General features: G+C 52.6%; 1 protein-coding gene across 2 annotated transcripts in view; it reads left to right on the top strand.

Moving 5' to 3' along the window:
* Positions 1-927: 927 nt before the first annotated feature.
* Positions 928-16,079, top strand: part of MARCHF2 (membrane associated ring-CH-type finger 2) — a 47,036-nt gene continuing 31,884 nt past the window's right edge. Inside the window, exon 1 of one of the 2 annotated variants that reach the window (XM_054049831.1) lies at positions 928-1,014. The gene's annotated coding sequence lies outside the window, so the exon portion shown is untranslated. Of the gene's footprint in view, positions 1,015-8,091; positions 16,071-16,079 lie in introns of those variants that run through there. The other variant, XM_054049832.1, reaches the window with a different exon arrangement.

Genomic DNA, 16,079 nt, shown 5'->3' on the forward strand with positions numbered 1-16,079 from the left:
AAACAAACACAATTGTAGGATAATGCTCTGGAATCCCCAACACAAGAAAGATGTGGAACTGTTGGAAGGGTCCAGAGGAAGCCACAAAGGTGATCCGAGAGCTGGAGCGCCTCTGCTATGAGGACAGGCTGAGAGAGTTGGGGTTGTTGAGGCTGGAGAAGAGAAGGGTCCAGGGAGCATTTAGAGCAGCTTCCAGGGCTGAAAGGGGCTCCAGGAAAACTGGGGAGAGATTTTTTAAGGGCCTGTAGGGGTAGGATGAGGTGGAATGGCTTTAAATTGGAAAGGGGGCGATTGAGATGAGATCTTGGGGAGTGTTTTCCTGTGAGGGTGGGGAGGCCCTGGCCCAGGTTGCCCAGAGCAGTGGTGGCTGCCCCATCCCTGGAGGGGTTCCAGGCCAGGTTGGATGGGGCTTGGAGCCCCTGATCCAGTGGGAGGTGTCCCTGCCCATGGCAGGGGGTGGAACTGGATGGGCTTTGAGGTCCCTTCCAACCCAAACCAGTGTCCATCATTCTGTAACGATGGAGCTGGCGCCTCCCAGGCCCTGACACCGGGGTTTGGTGCCTGCTGCTCTCCCCCTGGGGCTGACTGAGGCAGAACTGCCCCCTTGTGCCCCCTCCTTGTTCCAGACACCACTTCTGCCCCCTGCTTTGTGCCCCGGGGCGGGGCCAAGGCAAATGGAGGCGTGGCTTAAGCACACAGGGGCGGGGTCTATGCCCTGAAGGGGTGTGGCCAGCACCGCCCGCTGCGGCGGGGGCGGGGCTTGGCGCTGAAGGGGCGTGGATCGGCGTAGAGGGCGCGGTTTCGTCTTGCTGCCGCGCCGCTATTGGCCGGGGCCTGTTGCCAGCGGGGTCGCGTCGCGACGCCGGCCGGGTTCACCGCCTCCCATTGCTGGTCGCGGTGATGACGTCACGCCGCGCGACGCGCGGATTGGCTGGCGCGGGGGGGCGGGGCCTCGGCGAGCGCAGCGGGCGGTGCGGGGGCGGTGCGCGAGGCGCGGAGGCGCCGGGACCGCAGGTACCGGGAGGGCGGCCGGGCCCGATCCCACCGCGGGACTGGGGGGTGCGGGGGGAGCCCCGGGCAGCGCTACCGGGAGCAGCGCCACCCGCGGGGCTCGGGCCGGAGCCGCGCCCTGGGGTCTCGGTGCGGGAGGAGCTGCGGCCCCCGCAGCCGCCGGCCCGGATCCCGCAGCAGCGGCTCCGCCGGGCCCGGCCCAGCGGCACCGAGAGCCCCGGGGAGAGCGGGCGGCAGCGGGCTCGGGGCTACTCGGTGGCTGAGCCCGGGACACCGGGATTGATTCTGCTAACTGGGCTGAGCCCGGGACACCGGGATTGGTTCTGCTCACTGGGCTGAGCTGGGGACAGCAGGTTCAGATTTGCTCACCGGACACCGGGGCTGGTTCTGCTCACTGGACATCAGAGTTTGGATCTGCTCCTTGAGCTGGAGACAGGGGGGTTGGTCCTGCTCACTGGGCTCAGCCCAGGACAGCAGGATTGGATCTGCTCACTGGGCAGTGAGGGTTCGCGTCTGCTCCTCGCACTGTATTTCATCATTGTGTGAAGTGACTGGAAAAGGTTGTTTTGTAGGGGGCTCCTGTGCCTGTTTCCCCTCTTTTGGAGTGCTGCTGCCAGCTCTTCTAAGCCATGTGTTTGAGTGCTGTGTGGCCTTATGGGGAGTGTGCCATCCTTTAGGGCTTGGAATGGAGTTGGCCAAAGGGAATGAATTTGGTGTCACAATTAAACTGCGGAACAGCTACGGTTGTGTTGGAGCAGCAGCTGTCTTCCTCTGCGGCACAAGCTTAGAGTTTGTGATTGACTTTTCTTAAACTGGGACCTGTAAATCTCTATCTTACTTAAATCAGTTTTCTTGAGACAGCTTAACTGGGGCAGAGCTGCTCATTTGTGGGGTTCAGCTGAGGGACGAGCCTGTGGCCTGTGTGCAGGAAGGCGATGGTGGCCCTGGAGGTGCTTTTCTCACGGTCTCAGACTTTTTCTGCTGTCATATCAGTGGGTTCTCTCATATCAGCGGGTTCTTTATCTGATGGGGAGACTGAAATTAGAAACTAAAAAGCCATGCAATGGCCTTTGGCTGAGACTTCTCGCTTCTCCGTGCGATTGCTGGTGCTGCCACTGCCCACAGCAGCGGTGCCCACCCCGGCATAGGCGATGAGGCTGCACTGCTGTGCTGCTGCCCTGTTGGGCGCTTGGGGCTGTTGTGAGGCTGTTCTCTTGGAGGAGGCTGTGCAGAGCTTGGCTTTTCCAAGCAGAAAGGTTGAACATCTCTGGAAATGCCACAGTTGGCCAGAGCAGCTCTGGCTTCTCACCAGGCTTGTTTGTATTCAGTGTCTGCAGATCAGGCCGTGCTGGGCTGGCGTGGTAGGGAGGCTCTGCAAAGGGATCTGAACAGGCTGGACTGCTGGGCTGAGGCCAATGGCATGAGGTTTAACAAAGCCAAATGCCGGGTCCTGCACTTGGGGCACAACAACGCTGTGCAGTGCTACAGACTGGGGGAAGAGTGGCTGGAGAGCTGTACGGAAGAGAAGGACCTGGGGGTAATGGTTGACAACCGACTGAACATGAGCCAGCAGTGGCCCAGGTGGCCAAGAAGGCCAATGGCATCTCGGATTGGATCAGAAATGGAGTGACCAGCAGGTCCAGGGAGGTGATTCTCCCTCTGGACTCGGCACTGGTGAGACCGCACCCTGAGTACTGTGTTCATTTCTGAACCCCTCACCACAAGAAGGATGTTGAGGCTCTGGAGTGTGTCCAGAGAAGAGCAACGAAGCTGGTGAGGGGGCTGGAGAACAAGTCTCATGAGGAGCGGCTGAGGAACCTTGGGTTGTTTAGCCTGGAGAAGAGGAGGCTGAGGGGAGACCTTATTGCTCTCTACAATTACCTGAAAGGAGGTTGTGGAGAGGAGGGAGCTGGCCTCTTCTCCCAAGTGACAGGGGACAGGACAAGGGGAATGGCCTGAAGCTGCGCCAGGGGAGGTTCAGGCTTGATACCAGAAAAAAATTCTTCATGGAAAGGGTCATCGGGCACTGGTAGAGGCTGCCCAGGGAGGGGGTCGAGTCGCCTTCCCTGGAGGTGTTTAAGGAAAGGGTGGATGAAGTGCTGAGGGACATGGTTTAGGGAGTGTTAGGAATGGTTGGACTCGATGATCCAGTGGGTCCTTTCCAACCTGGTGATTCTATGATTCTGTGATGGGTGGGAGAAGATCTGTCCATGGGCACGTGCTACTCATCCCACTCTATGCCTTCTACTGACTCAGATACTGAGATGCGCAGGGGCATGGTTTGCTGGTTGATAGGAATGGTTGGACTAGATGATCCTGGAGGTCTTTTTCAACCTAGTGATTCTGTGACTCATGCTTGAGGGGACTGGTTTTGTTCCTCTCAGTGATACCAGCCCTCACTTTCCTTGGGACTCTCATTTCTTGATCCGCAACCCTTCCCACAAACGTTCACCCCTGTGTCTTTCCTTACAGTTTCTAACATTCCCTTGACCAGTTTCCAGGTTCTTGTCAAGAACACCCGTGACGCTGCAGTGGTCAGTCGGCTCTGATGGCCGTGCCCAGTCCCCTTTGCCCACCCCGCTCATGGGCCGTACAGCCCGGCGCAGCTGCCAGGCCTGCACACGCATGGAATAATCCTTTTAGCAGCTGGATGTTTGCCTTGTCTTTCCAAGGCCTAAGGGTTTGAATACTTTTTTTGCATCTCCAGAGGATTAGGGGACAGCTGCAAGGGAGGGTATTTGGAGGGCTGGATGAGCCCTGCTTTCCAAGTGCATTTGGAGCTGTGATGGTGTATCACCCTTTGGAACCAGAAGTTTGAAGGGCAAGGAGCTGGGACTGGAAAATCCCTTTGTGGCAAGCACAGTAACAGTGAATTTAATAACCTTAGACAGCAATGTGTGCTTGCAGCCCAGAAGGCCAACTATATCCTGGGCTGCATCCAAAGCAGCGTGGCCAGCGGGGGGGGAGGGGATTCTGCCCCTCTGTTCCTCTCTTGTGAGCTCTCATGTGGAATACTTTTTCCAGTTCTGGAAGCCTCAACGTAAGAAGGAGATGGAGCTGTTGGAACGGGTCCAGAGGAGGCTACAGAGATGATCGGAGGGCTGGAGCACCTTCCACACAAGGACAGGCTGAGAGAGTTGGGGTTGTTCAGCCTGGAGAAGAGAAGGCTCAGAGGAGATCTTAGAGCAGCTTCCAGTACCTGAAGGGGCTCCAGGAAAGATGGAGAGGGGCTGTTCATAAAGGCTCGTGGGGACAGGATGAGGAGGAATGGGTATAAACTGGAGAGGGACAGATTTAGACTGGACATTAGGAAGAATTTCTTCCCCATGAGAGTGGTGAGACACTGGCCCAGGTTGCCCAGGGAAGCTGTGGCTGCCCCATCCCTGGAGGTGTTCCAGGCCAGGTTGGATGGTCCTTGGGCAGCCTGATCCGGTGGGATGTCCCTGCCCGTGGCAGTGGGGTTGGAATTGGATGATCTTTAGGGTCCCTTCCAACCCAAACTATTCTATGATTCTATGATTCCATAACTCTGTTTGAGGACACAAGGCCTGACTGCCCCGGGTGTGCGCCGTGGAGCGTTGCAGGCTGCCTCCATGGGTCAGGAAGGCTAAACTTTGCCGGGAGCGGAGTGGGTGGCACAGGGAACAGCAAACGTGAGCAGCGTGTGTGTGTGCCATGGGCGAGAAACGCCAGCTGTAACATCCACCTCATCTGTGCAGGGTTTGCTAATTCACACCACTGGCAGTTGTAAGTGGAAACAGGAAAAAAAGGGCTGAAACGAGCAGTTTGGTGTTTCTGATGTGTCTGCCTGCCGTTTTCTGCTGTGGAATTGCTCTGGGGCTGCAGTGTGAGGTCACCCCGTGCTGGATGCCAGGAGGTCCCCAGGACACATACTGGTTGTAAGCGGCTTCCGACAGAGTTCTTGCCTTAATAGAAGCTGGAAGAGGGGCTTTCCTGGTCTGGGTTATGGATGCTGGCCCGGATCAAGGAAGTGCAGGACATGATGTTTCCTGGGAGGAAGTTACCCTAGATTCCGTGAAACAGCATGACCAAAATAACCCAAAATGCATCCAGCATGAGCTGGAGAGGTTGAGGCTGGATGTGGTCTCTGAGGCTCTGCAAGTCCTGAGGGACTGCTGTGGGTCCTCAGGATGTGACTTTGCAGCAGTTCTGCAGGCAGAGATACAAAGCAAAATGGTGCTTTTAGGGGCTTTTTACACCGTTGTTTGATACATCTCAGCTTTTTACACTGAAAACCACAGAACCTTTTCTCTGAACTTGAAAGGAGGAATCAGGCCTCCTGAATGATAAACTACAGGATGAGGTTTCTTTGCCCTTACTTGGCTTTTACTAAGCTTTGGATATTTGGAGATTTTGGAGTTTCCGTTTTCTAAACTGTTTTTTTTCCCTCCAGGTTAAAGTTTATTGCTGGTGTGATTTTTCTCCCCCCCCCAGCTTATTTACTCTGATTAACTTGTGCTTCTGCGTGCTCTTAGCTCAAACCCCTCCCGTGAGAGATAGATGTCTCTGTTTATTGGCGTTTGTCCCCTTGGAAGTGCACTAACTGCTTCGGAGTAAGGAACAGGCACATGATTTGTGATGTAAGACAAGCAATATGAAAAATAAAGCTGTGGGTCACCTTTATGTGAAGGAAATGAGCAGAGCATGGAGTCGAAGTGAAAGACAGGCAAGTGGTGTCCATGAGGTTTGAGTAGAATAGCTTTCTCTGGTGCTAAAACTGTGGGTTATCCTGTGCTGCTTGTGGCTTACAGAGAAGTGAGTGTCATGCACATGGAGAACAGGTTCTCCCTCTCTCCAGACTGCTCTCGTTTCCTGACTGCAGCAGTGCTGTTCCCTGCGGAGGATGCCGGCATGCTTGCTTGGTTGTCTTTATGCCATGTTTGCCGTAGTCAGACCAGACTGGCTCCAGCTCCTCAGCATCGCCACAAGACATGCAGCTCCTTTGGGAGAGGTACTTACCCCCTTGCTGAGGTTTGGGAGAGTGCTTGGCTTTTCATCCACTGTTTGAAAGCCAAGAGGTCGCTTCTGGGCTTCCTAGGGATTTGACCACCTCTGGTGGTGGTGGAATACGCCTCTTTATAGCTGTGGTGATTACAGGTTCTGCAAACTCTGAGCACCGATGGCACCATCCTGAAGACATGGGCTGGCACAGTGTCCCAGGGCAGAGCCTGCACCTTTGGTGTCCTCTAGTGAAGCCACCAGCCGACAGGAGCAGCACTGACTGGCAGCTCTTCCCACCTGTCAGCCATGCAAACACATTCCTGTCCCCAGACCTCTCTGGGATGAGCAGTAGTACAGGTTGGAATTGGTGATTTGTCCCCATTTTTGATCAAACCAGGCATCTGTAAGTTTTCTTCCAGATTCTGTGCAGCAGTTCCAACTGATCTGTTCGGTTCCTGGTCAAACATGAGGTGATGATGCGTGGTTAACCTTGAGGGCACACAGGCTGGAGCTGTGCTCTCGCAGTTTGAATCAGTTGTCATGAAGTCAGTGACGGACCGAAGGAAGCGTTCTCCTGCTGTTCCCACAGAGGGAACAAGGGGCAAGGAGCAGAACCGGCTTGGCAAACAGAAGTACAAACAAATCAAACCTCATTTCTAAAGAACTTCTCTGCAAATAGGGGAGTGCACCAAGCTCTCGTGCTCTTGGTCTTAACGCCTGTATCTTTCTTTGAAGCTCTAAGAGCAGCAGCACAAAGCTGGTTGGGTTCGGTCTGAGTGTGGTGGGAGGGAAAAGGTAAACTGCAGTTCTGGACTGATCTCAACTTCTGTTTCCTCCCAGATTTTCTTGTACTGCTTGTAGACAAAACAGTCAGGGCTTGTGTCTCCAGAAGAGCCAGAACTGCTGCCAAAACAAAACATTGTAAACTGAATTGGGAGAAGGGTTTTGCATCATAGAATCATGGAATAGTTTGGGTTGGAAGGGACCTTAAAGCCCATCTGGTCCCATCCCCTGCCATGGGCAGGGACACCTCCCACTGGATCAGGGGCTCCAAGCCCCATCCAACCTGGCCTGGAACCCCTCCAGGGATGGGGCAGCCACCACTGCTCTGGGCAACCTGGGCCAGGGCCTCCCCACTCTCACAGGAAAACATTTCTTTCTAAAATCTTATCTCAGTCTCCCCTCTTTCAGCTTAAAACTGTTTCCCCTTGTCCTCTCCCTGCCCTCCCTGATCCAGAGCCCCTCCCCAGCTTTCCTGGAGACCTTTTCCGTACTGGAAGGATGCTCTATGGTCTCTTGTCCAGGCTGGACAACCCAAAGTCTCTCAGCCTGTCCCTACTTTGGCTGATCACGGAGGGAGAGGATGGTCTCAGCGCCCACATTGGAGCTCTTCATTTACAGATGGGTGATGGGGTGGAAGGCTGTGGTTGTGCCTTTGCCGGAAAGCTCTTGGAAAACTGAGTGTGCTAAAGAGATCTGTGCAACAAAATAGCTAGGTGGAGAAATATAAATAGGGCAGTTAAATTGCAGATCAAATATCTGCTGGAAAATCATCACTGCCGGGTTTTGAGCAATGGTTGCATGCTTGCAGTGGACTGCTTTGAGCAGCCAGAGCAAGCAGGGCTGCTGGCAGGCGTTCATTCCGGCTCCACGTCGTCTCCAAGCAGATCATTATTATTTGTGTAACAGTGTAAATGGTGCTTTGTAAACCAAAAAGAACACTGAGGAGAATGGAAATTCTTCCTGGCACGGGATCTCCAATCCTGATATGATGTTTTCATAGAATCATAGAATGGTTTGAGTTGGAAGGGACCTCAAAGCCCATGCAGTTCTCCAGGCTGAACAAGCCCAACTCTCTCAGCCATGTATATGAGGTGCTCCAGCCCTCTGATCGTCTTTGTAGCCTCTTCTGGACCTGCTCTAACAGTTCCATCTCCTTCTTATGTTAAGGATTCCAGAACTGGACACAGTACTCCAGATGAGGTCTCCCAAGAGAGGAGCAGAGGGGCAGAATCCCCTCCCTTCCTGCTGGCCACGCTGCTTTGGATGCAGCCCAGGACACGGTTGGTTTCTGTGCTGTGAGTGCACGTTGCCGGCTCATGTTGAGCTTCTCATCCCCCAGCACCCCAAGTCCTTCTCTGCAGGGCTGCTCTCAATCACATCATGCCCCATCATGTATTGAAATTGGGGATTGCCCCAACCCAGGTGCAGGACCTTACACTTGGCCTTGTTGAACCTCGTGAGGATTGCAGAAGCCCACTTCTCCAGTCTGTCCAGGTCCTTCTGGATGACATCCCATCCAAGCCAATCAAGTTTGGGTTGGAAGGGACTTCCCTTCCCATCCAGTCCCACCTCGCACTGGATCTGGTTGCTCCAAGCCCCATCCAGCCTGGCCTTGGACACCTCCAGGGATGGGGCAGTCACCACTGCTCTGAGCAACCTGGGCCAGAGCCTCCTTACCCTCATTGTGAAGGATTTCTTCCTAATGTCTCATCTAAGTCTTCCCCCTTCCAAGTTAAAGCCATTGCATCCTCCTGAGCGATGCCCTGTGAGAGACTGAGGGTCTGAGGCTGGGTGGGCGCTTTGGTGTTGCTCTGCTAGATGCATTACCGCTACACTAAAACTTTTCCCAATGTCTGAGAAATTTTTCCCACAGCTGGAAAATCCTTTTGTTCCGAGTAAACTGAAACTACCTGGCGAGCGCCTGTGTGGGCCTGGGGAGTCCTGGAGCTGTGGTGTTGCTGCAGACGCTGCTTCTCTTCAAGCAGGAGCTCTCTGAAGTGAGAGAGAAAGAATCAGAAACAGCATGGCCAGCAGGACCAGGGAAGTGACTGTGCACCTGTAATTGGCATTGATGAGGCCATACCTTGAATCCTGTGCTCAGTTTTGGGCCCCTCATTACATGAAGGACATTGAGGATCTGGAGCGTGTCCAGAGAAGGGAACGGAGCTGAGGGAAAGGCTGGGGAACAATGGTGATGAGAGGTGGCTGAGGGAACTGGGGTTGTTTAGCCTGGAGAGAAGAAGGGGAAACCTCATCACTGTCTACAACTGCCTGAAAGGAGGTTGTGGTGAGATAGGTGTTGGTCTCTTCTCCCAAGTGTCAGATGTTAGAACGAGAGGGAGTGTCCTCAAGTTGCACCCAGGCAGGTTCAGATTGGATAGTAGGAAAAATTTCTTCACAGAAAGGGTTCTCAGGTGCTGGCAGAGGCTCCTGGGGAGGTGGTTGAATCCTCATCCTTGGAGGGATTTAAAAAACGGGCAGATGAGGTGCTTAGGGATGTGATTTAGTAATGGACATGTATGGTTGGGCTTGTTCTCAAAGGTTTTTTCCAACCTTGCATTTCTATGATTCTAAGCAGAAGTGTCCATGCACTACTGTTGGTAGAGGACATGGGTGCAAGGAGACATGAGATGCCCCATGGTGTCTTCAGGAGTTAGCGCTGCTGGGTGGGAGCAGGGCAGGGATCTGCTTGCGGGTGGTGAGATGGCTGTTCCCCAGCGCTTCTGCAACCATCGCTTTGTGAGCATGGACACCAGGGGTTCGTCACCCCAGTTCATGATTTCAATGACACTTCTCAGTCGAACTGATGCATCTCCCTCCCTGCAGAGAGGGCTAAAACACAAGGGGCAGTGGGAACAAGGTCTGTATGAATCATAGAATCATGGACTGGTTTGAGTTGGAAGGGATCTTAAAGCCCATCCAGTTCCATCCATGGGCAGGGACACCTCCCACTGGGTCAGGGGCTCCAAGCCCCATCCAACCTGGCCTTGAACCCCTCCAGGGATGGCGCAGCCACCACTGCTCTGGGCAACCTGGGCCAGGGCCTCCCCACCCTCATCGTGAAGAATTTCTTCCTGATGTCTAATCTAAATCTTCCTCCTTCCAAATTAAAGCTATTCTCCCTTGTCCTATCACTCCATGCCTTTGTAAAAAGTCTCTCCCCAGCTTTCTTGTAGCCCCTTCAGGTGCTGGAAGGCCGTTTATATAAAGTCTTCCTGGTGCCTTCTCTTCTCCACACTGAACTCCAAGTCTCTCAGCCTGTCCTCATTGCAGAGCTGTTCCAGCCCTTGGATCATCTCTGTGGCCTCCTCTGGACCCATTCCAACAGTTCCATATCCTTCTTACTCTGAGGATTCCAGAAGTAGACACAGGACTCCAGGTGGGGGTGGTGGGAGTGGCCACAACTAACTCCATCTGGTTATGGCAGGCAGTGAATTGTGCAGTGTTCACCTTGGAAAGCTGATGTCTCTGGAATACTTGGAGAAGCAGCAGGTGATTCTCATGTCCCAGCTGCTTTTCAGTTGTTTCCTTACGAAACTTGTTATTAGAACGGCTGAAGGGCTGGGTTGGGTTGGAGATGCCCTCTGCAAATTTTCTCCTGATGCTGCAATTCATTTTTCCAGCTGTTGGTAATTAAAGCGCAGCAAACTTCCCTTTCATACGGTCTCCTGGCAGATAAGAAGTCTCAGAAGATCTAAGTTAACGGCCTGATGTTTCCCAAGTACAGCTTGCAGCGAGGAAAAAATCTCTGTTTAGACTTCTCATTTTTAGACTGATGTCTTTCTCAACATGTGAACTTGAACCTTTTGCTTCTTTTTGAACATTGAGTAACGTAGGGTCAGATATTAGGCAACGCTCTTTTAAAATAAAGTGTGATTGGAAAACAAGGGGGCGAACAACACGATCAGTACCCTGATATCTGTGTCGTGGGAGCCGGACTGTGCTGCAGCTCTCCTGTGTCCACACGAGGCCCATCCCTGTGGTGTGGTTTGGAATGAAGGGTCTCTTCCGGTGGAAGCCCCTTGGGATCCATGGGGTGCGTCCCACATGGGTTTTGGCTCTGCCAGTGCTGCAAGAGCCAGAGATGAAGTGCAGCTCCTACAGAGGTTGATCAGTTATGCTTAAAGTTTTGGAGAGGAGGGCTGCGTGTGGATGCAGGCTGTGGAAAACCACCGCGTATCGATTGTTTTACCATCAGGGAGCAGAAGTCAGAGCCTGGCAATGTGTCTGCTTGGGGGAAAAATGAATCAATCACATGCTGTGGAAGAGTGTCTCTTCATCTGCTTTTGGAAAACACTCATCATCAAACCATGGTCTGAATAACCAAGGCTTCAGAGAGCTCCTAGAGTATGCTGGAGTAATCATAGAATCATAGAGTCATAGAATAGTTTGGGTTGGAAGAGACCTTAAAGATCATCCAGTTCCAACCCCCCTGCCATGGGCAGGGACATCTCCCACTGGCTCAGGCTGCCCAAGGCCCATCCAACCTGGCCTTGAACACCTCCAGGGATGGGGCAGCCACAGTCCTTCACAGCTGTGGGTGCTGTAAAAATACAACAAAACCAAGAGTTCGAAAAGGCTGCTTTGTAGAAGTCTCTGACCTCTTCCTGGAGGTACACGGTTAAACTTGGAGTATCTTATGGTTAATGGAAATTCAACCCTCAGAGGCAGGGAAGCCTCTGGGGAGAGCAGAGGTGGTGTCTCAGCAGTATGTTTTGCTCTTTGAGGTGCAGGAGGAGGTTCCTGGTGTGAAGCTTTCTCAGCAGGTTCACAAGTTCCCAGGACATTGTCCCTTGATGCTTTTTCTCCTTGCTTTTTGGGGTTGGTTTTGTTTTGAGCTGCAGGTCAGGTCTGTCCCGTGACTCACAGCATCGCTCCGCTGGTGCTGTTTGAAGAACCGGTTAATGCTGGAGTTCTTACCAACCAAGTGTTGCAGGGCAGGAAACCGAGGAGGTGCCCAGGGAGGGAAATGCCTGTGTGTTATCTCCCTCATTTCAAAATGCTGTAAAAGCTGTTGTGTGGCATCAGGTTGTGGATTGCGTGTTGGGGTGTACGCAAAAAGATTTTGTATCGCTCTTTTCAATGGACAGGGCTGGCTGCAGCCTTATCCGCAGGATGATGCTGTTCAGGTGGTTTGTGACTCAGGAGATCCCCTCCCCAACCCTGGGTGATGTGAGAGCTGCAGGGGGGTCTCATAGCAAAATTCCCTCCGCTGTGTCTGAGAGCATGTCTGGTGAAGCGTTAGAGCTGTCTAGAGCAGATGGATCCAGCGTGGGCAGATCAGAGAATTGTAGAATGGTTTGGGCTGGAAGGGACCTTAAAGCCCATCCAGTTCCAGCCCTTTGCCATGGGCAGGGACACCTCCCATGGGATCAAGTCGCTGCAAGCCCCATCCAACCTGGCCTTGAACCCCTCCAGGGATGGGGCAGCCACCACTGCTCTGGGCAACCTGGGCCAGGGCCTCACCATCTTCATTGTGAAGAATTTCTTCCTGATGTGTAATTTAAATCTTCCCTCTTCCTGTTTAAAGCCATAACCTCCTCATCCTGTCACTCCAGACCCTTGTAAAAAGCCCCTCCCCAGCTTTCCTGGAGCCCCTTTCCATGTGGAAGCTGCTCTATTTTCTCTCCACAGCCTTCTCCTCTCCAGGCTGAACAGCCCCAACTCTCTCAGCCTGTCCTCATAAGCAGAGGTGCTCCAGCCTTCGGATCATCTCCATAGCCTCCTCTGGACTCGCTCCAACAGTTCCGTATTCTCATATTGGGGATTCCAGAACTGGACATAGGACTCCAGATGGGATCTCATGAGAATGGAGTAGAAGGGCAGAATCCCCTCCCTCCCTGCTGGCCACACTGCTTTAGATGCAGCCCAGGACACGGTTGGCCTTCTGGGCCATGAGCACACGTTGCCATTTCATGTCGAGCTTCTCATTAATCACCACCCCAAGTCCTTTTCTGCTGATCTGTTGCTGGCATTTCGTGTGCTTTTAGAGATGTACTCTTTTAAAGAACAAAACAATGCTGCGGTCTCCAGCCCTCCGCAGAGTATGTTTAAACAAACAAAACTGAAAAACAAAGCCCTGCAGCAGTTTGGGACCAGTTCTGGGGGTTTTTATTGTTGTTTTTTTTTCTTTAGATTAAACCACTTACACAACCTTTTAACAGTAGGGAGCACTTCAGGCCACTCATTGCATCCCACAGATGCGTATCTGTGGTGGCAGTGTCTCGGGGTGCATAATCATAGAATCATTAAGGTTAGAAAAGACCTCTAAGATTGAGTCCAACTGTCAGCCCAGCACCACCATGCTTACTAACCCATGTCCTAAATTGCCAGGACTGTACGCTTTTTAAACCCTTCCAGGGATGGAGACTCCACCCCTGCCCTGGGCAGCCTCTGCTGGGGCTTCACCACTCAGTCAGTTAAGAAATTTTTCCTAACATCCAATCTGAACCTCCCCTGGTGCAACTTGAGGCCATTTCCTCTCATCCTATCACTTTTTACTTGGGAGAAGAGACCAACACCCACCTCACCACAAGCTCCTTTCAGGGAGCTGCAGAGAGCGGTGGGGTCTCCCCTCAGCCTCCTTTTCTCCACGCTAAACATCCCCAGCTCCCTCAGCTGCTCCTCATAACCCTCATTCTCCAGCCCCTTCCCCAGCTCTGTCCGCTTCTCTGGACGAGCTCCAGCTCCTCCGTGTCCTTCTTGTGAGGGCCCCAAAACTGAACCCAGAATTTGAGGTGTGGCCTCTCTAATGCTGAGTACAGGGGAAGGAGCACTTTGTTGCTCCTGCTGGCCACGCCATGGCTGATCCAAGCCAAGAAGGCCACCTGGGCACACTGTGGGTGTGGGGATTCGGGGACCAGACCTTGCCCTCTCTGTGGTGCAGGGTGGGTACCCTGATGGTCATCCAGCACCCAGGGCCTCCATGTATCCCAGCTGGGGACTGCACCCACCTGCCGCAGGCAGAGCTGGGTGCCGATGGACGTGTTGTGTGTCTGGGGTTGGACTTGGGCCATGGAAAGATGCATGAGATGGGTTATGTCAGAGCAGGTGCTCAGAGGTAGTGAAGGAAGCAATTCTTTGTGCTTGTCTTCCTGTCAAAATTTGTGTTCAGATGAGCCTAGTGATCCCAGGATTTGAGGAATCCAGTTTTCATGGTGAAAGGGAAAGCACTGATGTTTGGAAATGCCTTTCGGCAACTGCAAACCTTCAGTTCATGATGACTTTTGCAGACCACATGGTTAGAAACTGCGGTGTCGGTATACCCAAGCGCATGAAAATGGGTTTGGAAGGCAGGCTGGTAGCCGTGCTACTGGGGTTCAGCATTGGCGTGCAGAGTGGCAGTCGGAGCTCTGGCTATCAGCACACTAACTAAATGTTAAAAGAAACCAAGAAAGAAGGTACTTCTGTGCAAATGGGTGGGTTCTGCTGGCCACACAGCTTGGTTATCTCCTGCGGGCACTGCAGTGAGGTGTCAGGTCCTGGTTATGGTGATCAGGGAAATGGGTTGTGCAGTGAACGGAACGAAGTGGGCTGCTCGCAGCTATGCAAGGACGTGGGGTTTCTCTTGGTGGAGATGTTCCAGGAAAGCTAATCTGTACCAAAGCTGGCACATATGAGCCACAACTGAAGAAGGTTGGAGCTGGTTCTAGTTCCAGTTTGCTCTGGATGCTATCAAAGACTCAGAATTGCTCTGAGCGTTTACACTGACTGGAATATTCATTGTGTAGACAGGCCAGGAGCAGCCTAGAGGAGCTGTGACCTGCACTGAGGAATTCCTCTTCCTGTGATCGTTTGCCCTTCACCTTTGATGTTGTCTTTTTCATCTGGACTGTGGCTTTGACCAAGGTCTTCATCTGGCCTGCTGTGGCTTCACTGTCCGGGAGGAATAACTGTCGTTTCAGGCTGCAATGCCTAAATATGCAGAACAGAGCTGGAGGACCCTGTAGCTCCTTGTTTTCTGCTTCTTCCTACTGGGCACATCTTCTGGATGGAGAGCGGTGGTCCAACCTGATCTCAGTCGTCTGAGGGAGCTGGAAGCCCCCGGTGCCATTTGGATGCTAGAACCTATCTCACATATCTTGTTGCAGTGTCTCAAGACTGACAAGGAGGATGTATTGTGCAAGCCACGGAGCAGGCTGGATCCTGCACCAGCACCATGATCCCAGCCTTGGAGCAGCAAAGAAGCACTCACTGCTCCTTAAGGAACCATCTCCTCTTGCTGCATTTGTTGGAGTTTTGGAGTCCTTAGTGCGTAACTTGCTCTTTTGAGCCAACTTTCTGCAAACAGGGTTTGTTTTTCTTCAATTTGAGTAATCTCTACAAACTCAGCCCTTTATATCCTGGATCTGCCCAGAAGCTGGAGACACAAAATGCCGCTGAGAAAAGAGACTCTTGATTTATTTGCTCACGTCTGACTGCAGCAGCAGAGGGGATGATGAGAAACCTAAAGTCTGAGACCTTTTGTATTTTAAAAAATGAGCACAAGAACTGTGCCCTATGGAATGGGCTCAGAAATCAGAGCTGCTCAGAAAACAACAGCGTGTGGCTTAAACCAGCTGTTTCGTTCCGGAGTCCGACTTTTTGGTGTTCCTGCTGTAAGGCTGGGTTTGGGTTCGATGAGCCGAGCCCTTAGGGAGCCAGGAAAGGGGCTGGCTTGGCTGCGTGCTGGGGTTTGTGTTCAGCTGGGTATGAAATTGGAACTGGAGTGCTCAGCAGATGTTATCTTTGGATTCCAGTTCCTTCTCACTAACTGTATCCGTGAAACCCTTTCTGCTTTTCCTTTGTGTTTGCTGAATGGGCTAAGTCAGATGTTAAAGTAGGGACTGGAGGTTCCACCCTGGGATGGACCCCAACAAGGAAATGCCAAATAATATGTCATAGGAAAGGATGTATTTCCCAATGGTGGTGGGTCCTGTTCAGCCTGGATGGGGTTGCCAGGGCAAGGACACGCTGCTGCCCCGATCTGCCCGATGTGAGCACTAAGGGCCTCAGGATAAATGCTCCCAGGACGCAGGGAGTGAGGGCAGTTTGATTCCAATACACAGATTGGACCTTTTTCCTTTGGACTTCAAAATAAACAACATTTTGGCTGAACAAATGGAACCGACCTTTTTATTAAAAGCATGCATCTTCTCCTGCCTGGCTGAGCGAGAGGCTTTTAAAACTGAAGGAACTCCTTAACTTGCAAAGCAGCTGACTTAAGTCATTCCGATAGCATTTATCATCTTACTTTTTGCTTTTGAAAGTTGGAGAGCTTTTAGAAAAGGCAAGCGCTAAGAGAAGTGGCTCTGACGCTGTGTGCGAAGGCGCAGGTGAGAGAT

The sequence above is a fragment of the Cuculus canorus genome, chromosome 27 (assembly GCF_017976375.1).
Source record: "Cuculus canorus isolate bCucCan1 chromosome 27, bCucCan1.pri, whole genome shotgun sequence".
Taxonomy (NCBI): domain Eukaryota; kingdom Metazoa; phylum Chordata; class Aves; order Cuculiformes; family Cuculidae; genus Cuculus; species Cuculus canorus.